The sequence below is a fragment of the Macrobrachium nipponense genome, chromosome 43 (genome assembly GCF_015104395.2).
Source record: "Macrobrachium nipponense isolate FS-2020 chromosome 43, ASM1510439v2, whole genome shotgun sequence".
Classification (NCBI taxonomy): domain Eukaryota; kingdom Metazoa; phylum Arthropoda; class Malacostraca; order Decapoda; family Palaemonidae; genus Macrobrachium; species Macrobrachium nipponense.
This window is the reverse complement of record NC_061104.1, coordinates 16,212,883-16,219,796: the sequence shown is the minus strand read 5'-3', so window position 1 is coordinate 16,219,796 and position 6,914 is coordinate 16,212,883.

Here is a 6,914-nt window from a genome sequence, read left to right as displayed (position 1 = left end):
CTACATTTCAAGAGAAATACATTTGATAAACGCAACCAAGAACCTTTTATGATCTATGATCTAAGCCAGAATAAACAAAAGGCTATACAACAACCCACCAACACATCAGAGTTGAATAAAACACATGGAAATATATATCTTTCACCCAGAAGCCCAATAATAATAATAATAAAAAAAAACTACAATATTTAAGCTTTCTGTCACACACTGGAAAAAAGGGATGGCAGAATTCGCTTGGAATTCCAATGAGTTAAAAAACAAAAAAAAAACAACGAAAAGTGTAAACCAGTGTACAACAGCGAGCTATAGTAGATTCACATCAACCGTGCATTTTTTAAAACTGTGTAAAACAGCTAAACGTTTCTTTAGTGAAATACTGATTAGCGCAGCGTATAAAACATAAGGAAAATAAGTAAGGGTGTACTAGGCCTTTTCATTTAATTTTTGTAACATCTTTTGCAAACGATATGAAAAAATAAATAAATAGATAAATAAAAGCCCAGCTGGCACCTGGTCCCCTCTCTTTTATCAGAGATATTATCCCCTCTAATATAAACTTGTTTTAATACAACTATCAGAATAATCGTGTTGTAAGTTAAACTGGGGGAGGGTATCATAGAGCGCCACTCTACTCATTGTTGCCAAGATGCATAGGCTAATGAATTCCTGGTTTATATATTCTTCCTGATCTTTTAACTCTTCTTCCGTTTCTCGCTTACATCACCTCCTGACAATCTTTCCCTTATGTTATACAGGGTGTCCATAAAGTCTATGTACCATTACAATCAATAAATACTTGTCATGGTACTGGGACTTTATGGACACCCTGTATATCTATATGAAGGACTGCCTGGCCATTTTTTAATACCATTCCACAGATAGGCCTAGTATGAAGCAACGTCAATTCTGCATAAACAGTGTTAGGCTCAGCCACAGCAACTTGGGAAGCAAGAGCAGATGTTGCCTCACCGATATTGTTTGTGTTTATATTTTTACTTTTTTTCTATTTTTGTCAACTATTGGCACGGCACACTCACATTTCACAAGGAGGTCCAGGACAGAGCCACGCTTCGCAACCTCAAGCCTCTGGGGAACTCCACAGTCATCGCATGTTGTATTTAAAACTGCATATCGTAGTGCGCTGATCGGTAACGAGATGATTTTATCGTCGCTGTTACTCCGTCTCTTATCCAACCACTTGCTGGCTTCCTCCTCCTCCCCATCCTCCTCTCCCACCTCTTCGTCAGTTCTTGCATCAAAGATGGGTTCTATCTTCACCACAACTTCTTTAGTTATTGCTTCCTCCTCCTCCACCTCTTCGTCAGTTCTTGCATCAAAGATGGGTTCTTCCTTCACCTCCATTTCTTTAAGCTCTACCTTTATATCGGTTCGCTCTAACGATGGAGGTTTATAATACGATGTTGTCGGCGAAGAAGAAAATGGCAACTCGGGTGGTGTGTGCCCGCTCTCACCCACCACGTGAGCTGTTAATGCTGATTCCTTCTTCCGTTGCCCTCTCTCATTATAACTAGTAATGTTGCGAGAAGATGCTGCCCTCCTACGAGCATATTCTTACGAGGCATCTTTGTAATAGAGCAATTATAAACAATGGAAAACCCCAACAAAACCACTGAAAAAGAGAGCAACGCAACTATAAAGCTAAGTAACGTGGTATAACACCAAGATCTCGGGTGCAGTAGGACATTGTAGGTCTGTCACTGTAGGAGTAGTACGTACAACTTGGAAGTTTAGAACGTTCGTGGCGCATGAAGAAAAACATATCGTACAGCATATAAAATACAATAAAGTAAAAAAAAAGAAAAAAAAAATGATTGTTTGCAAACAAAAAGTAATGTAGACGCCAAGCTCTCGAGCCGTCAAATTTTCAACATCTGCCTAAGCTTGCAAAATTTCGTTTCATTTTTATGAGAATTATTCAAATAACATACGTCTGGCAACACCTTAGATCATTAGACACGAGAGACTATAAAAAAAAATGCAAATCACCGTTTTCAAAGCTGACAAAAACAAAAAGGTTCTAACCCTCTCATATCAAATTCTAGGAGAAAATTATGTTAAATTATATATAATATATATATATATATATATATATATATATCATATATATATATATTTGCACATACAGAATATTCATAATTATACATACATAATGAATACATATAAGCTGTACATGTGGATGGATTTCATGTTAATCCATATATAACACCTTATAGATAGTATATAAATCAACAACAAACCCTCATATTATATATATATATATATATATATATATATATATATATATATATATATAAACATATATACAGAACGGCTAATAGGTTAAGGAATGTATAAACCTAAGAGCAGGCTGAAATTGATTACCGCTAAATTCAGAAATATATATATACGTATGGAAAAGAAAATAACATGCTCAAGAAGAAAAAATGTTCCAAAAATTGTCCGTACTTACCACAGCGAGTCATTTGAGGTTCTACAGCCGATAAGCGGAAGAAATTTGGTGGTGGTGGGGGGGTGGGGGGTGGCTCTCCGCCGACATGGCCACAAAAACAATGCAAGTCAACGTATTCTAAATGTTTTGCAGTAGTATACAGCAAATAATCTACATTATTGTTTTCATTCCCCCCTAAAAATTTACCCACAAAAATACAAAAGTATTGAAATCCATCGACCATTCATTGAAAAGGGTCAGATTCTCTCTCTCTCTCTCTCTCTCTCTCTCTTTCTGAAGTTAACATATCTAAAAATAAAAAGCAGAATTATGAATGCCAAATTTTTACCTAAATTATGAAAAGTGAAACATACGTCATGTAAATAAACTATATATAAAAAAGTTAAACCTGAAATAAAAAAAATCAAATTCCCCATCCTCTCTCTCAAATGGAAAATATGAAACTTAAAATTACGAAAGTGAACTGTACCCGTAAAGTAATGAAAAGTGATATATAACCATTACGTAATGAAAGTGAAGTATGCCCGTAAAAAAATGCATATAAAAAGTTTACTCGAAATAAAAATTAAATAAAAATATGAAAAGCTATCATCATACATTACTCTCTCACTCTCTCTATTATTTACAAAACGCTTTGGCTATGGTATATTTTGACACCATGGCAGGCATAAGCCCACCCCACAGGTGGGGCGGCACAGGTCGTAACGAGCTTCCGCCTTCTTTGTGCTAAACGGTTTTTTTTTTTTTTTTTTTTTTTTTTTTTTTTTTTTTTTTTTTTTGAGAACATACGTGGCAGGTCCTTTGCCTGATTTTCCCGACTTCGTATCCGGAAGGCGCTCCAAAAAGTGGGTCAGGCACCATTGCCCCGGTGCCAGACGAGCCGCTTCCGGTGGCTCTGCTCTCCTTTTCTTGGCGGTGCTTTGAAATTCTCCGTGTTTGGTCAACAGCTGCTTGCAAACGTTCGTGGAGAAGACCCTTAGTGAAATAGACGCGTTTGTTTGAAGCTTATACAGATGATAAGCATTCAACATGCACACGTCTATAATGTGGAAGAGGGCCATTTTGTACTGCTTCATTGTCCCGTGGGCATGTGCTGCGTGTCCGACTTGCGCGCCGGACCTGTCTACGAGTCTCATGCTTTTCAATAAAGTAGTCCACAATCACATCCGGTGTTGTTTGCCAGTGGATACCATTCGACCAGTATGAATGCCCGACAGCAAATTGATACCTCGTCGGTCTATCCATTTAATGGCAAGGTGTTGGTGGTCTTTTTTCCGGCTAACAGCATCGCCTTTCTTCATACGCCTAGGGAAAGCAGCCATCCCTTTCCTGTCGTCTCGAACGGTCCCAACCAAGCCGGTGTTGTTTTCGTGTAGATACGGGCTATGGTATAGTAATCGTTGGTATAAAGGATATGGCCCTCGTTCAGCTAGGGTTCCATCAGCGTCTTTACAGCTGCTCCCGAGTGACCCAACGGGTCATTTGCTGGAATGTCCACGTCAGTGATGCCAACCCCTCTTACGAGAAATCACCCTACATCACTGAAAATGGGCCAACATTCTGCGGCTATGATAATAAATAAATCTTTAGATTATGTTTATATGCAATATCGTGAATACTAATAAGCATACTGATCTAAACCTACCTTGTTACAATTACCTTACACTTGAAAATATTGCCATACTGTGTAAGATTTTGCCCATATTGCCCTACGCGTAGGGCAATTACCCTACAGTTGGCAACACTGGTCTACGTCTGTCCCTGTATAAACAACAATGTCCAGAACGTATCCCGTTTTGCAATCACATATTATATATATTTTTATTCCAAAACGATGACTTTTCGTTCTTATATACTGTTTGAATAAACGGCGACCTTTGAATAATGCTAAACTTTCATCAACGCCCAGTTTTTGGAACGGATAAAAGTACTTCTTGAATAGCTCCCTTAGCATTTCTAAAATGGGCCTCATCTTCCACAACCTGTCGTTAGTAGACCGAATATCCCTCAGAGTATTGTCTGTGAAATGGAAATAATGATACAAGTCTTGGTATCTATCTCGTGACATGAAACTAGAAAATATCGGTGTGTGAATATAACCATCTGTCGACCAATAATCTCTCACACGATGCTTTGAAAATTGAAACGTGAGGCATGAGTAAGGTGAGAGCCAGGAAGACCAGCATCTCTCGCAAGAGGGATCCACTGCTTCTTCTTGCCCCACCGATGAGGTGAGGATATCGTACATGTACAATGATTATCGTACACATGGCAGCTCTACCTGGGAGGCTGCTGCAAGTCCAAGGACAACAATTTGGAACGCTCGCGCGCATGAGGAAAAACATACGTACACTGTATATAAAACACAATAAAATGAAACAAAAGCTGAATTTTGCAAACTAGAAGGTAATATAGAAGCCAGGGTCTCAAGCCGTTGAATTTTAAGCATCTTTTTACACTTGTAAAGTTGTATCTTTTTCCTTATGAAAATTATTCAAATCAACCTGAATTCACGTCTGGCAACACCTTAGACCAATAGCCACGAGAAACGTTGCAAATTTTGCGGCTTGGCATCTGAACAGTGGGGCCGAACATCAGCGTTTTTAGATCTGGCCAAAACCAAAAGGGTTCTAATCCTCTAATATATATATATATATATATATATATATCATATATATATATATATATATATATACATATATATATATGATATATATATTATATATATTTATATATATATATATATCTATATATATATATGTATATATATATATATATATATATATATATATATATATATATCATATATATATATATATATATATATATATATATATATATATATATATATATATATATATATATATATCTATATATACATATATTTAAAACCAAGGCTTCAGTGGTGTACCAACAATACGCCAGCCCCGACGAATGCCTTTGTAGCTCACTGGAAAGCGTACGTAGTTGATCCGATCAACGCACGAAGGCCATTCAGCTGTAGGCAATGATACTTGGGTCAAAACTGCTCTTGGTTGGACGAGTTTTAATCCTGTACGATTCCATTCCTGGAACTTTCATCCAGGTCGGTTAAATAAGTCTATTCATGATTCCTGGCTGGAATCATGGCAAATGGAATCGTCTCTTCAGTGAGAAATCGGATTTATCTACTTGGGGTACATTGAGTCATCATTTAGATGTATTTTTATTTGTCTCCCTTCAATAACCGGTGTGCGGGTGCGGGAGGGGGGCGGTGCGTGTGACGCGGGGGAGGGAATATTATAAGTAACTGCTCTAAAAAAAATGTTTCAACTGTGACAATTATTAAAGGCTTAATTATCTATTCTCTAAATCAATTTGAAATTCATCTATTTTTTCTTTCAAATATCATTTTATTTATATATCTTTTAAAATTTTCATCAGTAATTAATCTAAGAAAAAAACTTCATCTATTTTTTTCCATTTCAAATACATTTTTATTTATATTTTTTTTAAAATTTCCATCATTTCAATTGTAATTTATATATTTTTTTAAATTTCATCAGTAACTAATCTAAGAAAAATACTGTTTCACTGTTCCAACTTTGGCAATTACTAGATGCTTAATTATCTATTCTCAACATCACATCCAAAATTCATCTTTTTTTTTATTTCATAAATGACTGACCTACAAAACCTGTTTCAACATTTTTTGAATATACAGTGAGGCAAAGAAAGATGTCCTCTTTATTTTCTAGAATAAAAATTGCCTGAATAACAGAACCACAAAAGACATTTAGCCCATTGCTAAAAATTCCCCGATTTTGTGATTTATTATAAAGTCTTATGATATATTAACTATAGAAGCTAACTAACATAGAGCAACCTTATCTCCGGTAGTGATTGTTAAAAACCAGCTATTACTCCGTGACTCACGTAGTTAGGAATTGAATGAATAAATTCGTCAGATTCGTGAAAAAAAACAGATAAGTATAATCTTGAATTCTGTAAATGGAAAAGAATATGTAATTGTTTTGGCATTCTTCAGATGTTATCAATATAATACATATACATATTTATATATTTATAAAAAAAATATGATATATATATATATATATATATATAATATATATATATATATATATATATATATATATATAGTATACATATATGTATGTATGTATATATATACATACATATATATATACTATATATATATATATATATATATATATATATTATATATTATATATATATATATACATGCACTGAGAGAGAGAGAGAGAATTGTTTTTGATATGTACCCGACCGTCATGTATATTAGAAAGTTTAAAAAAAAAATTCTTGAATCCGGAATGTAGGTCAGTCTCCAAATCAAATTTTCTTTTCACTTGCCAATTATCGTAATGAAACTGCCCAAACCCTTGATTTTCATGACAAAAAATGAAACATTCTAATTAGGCTT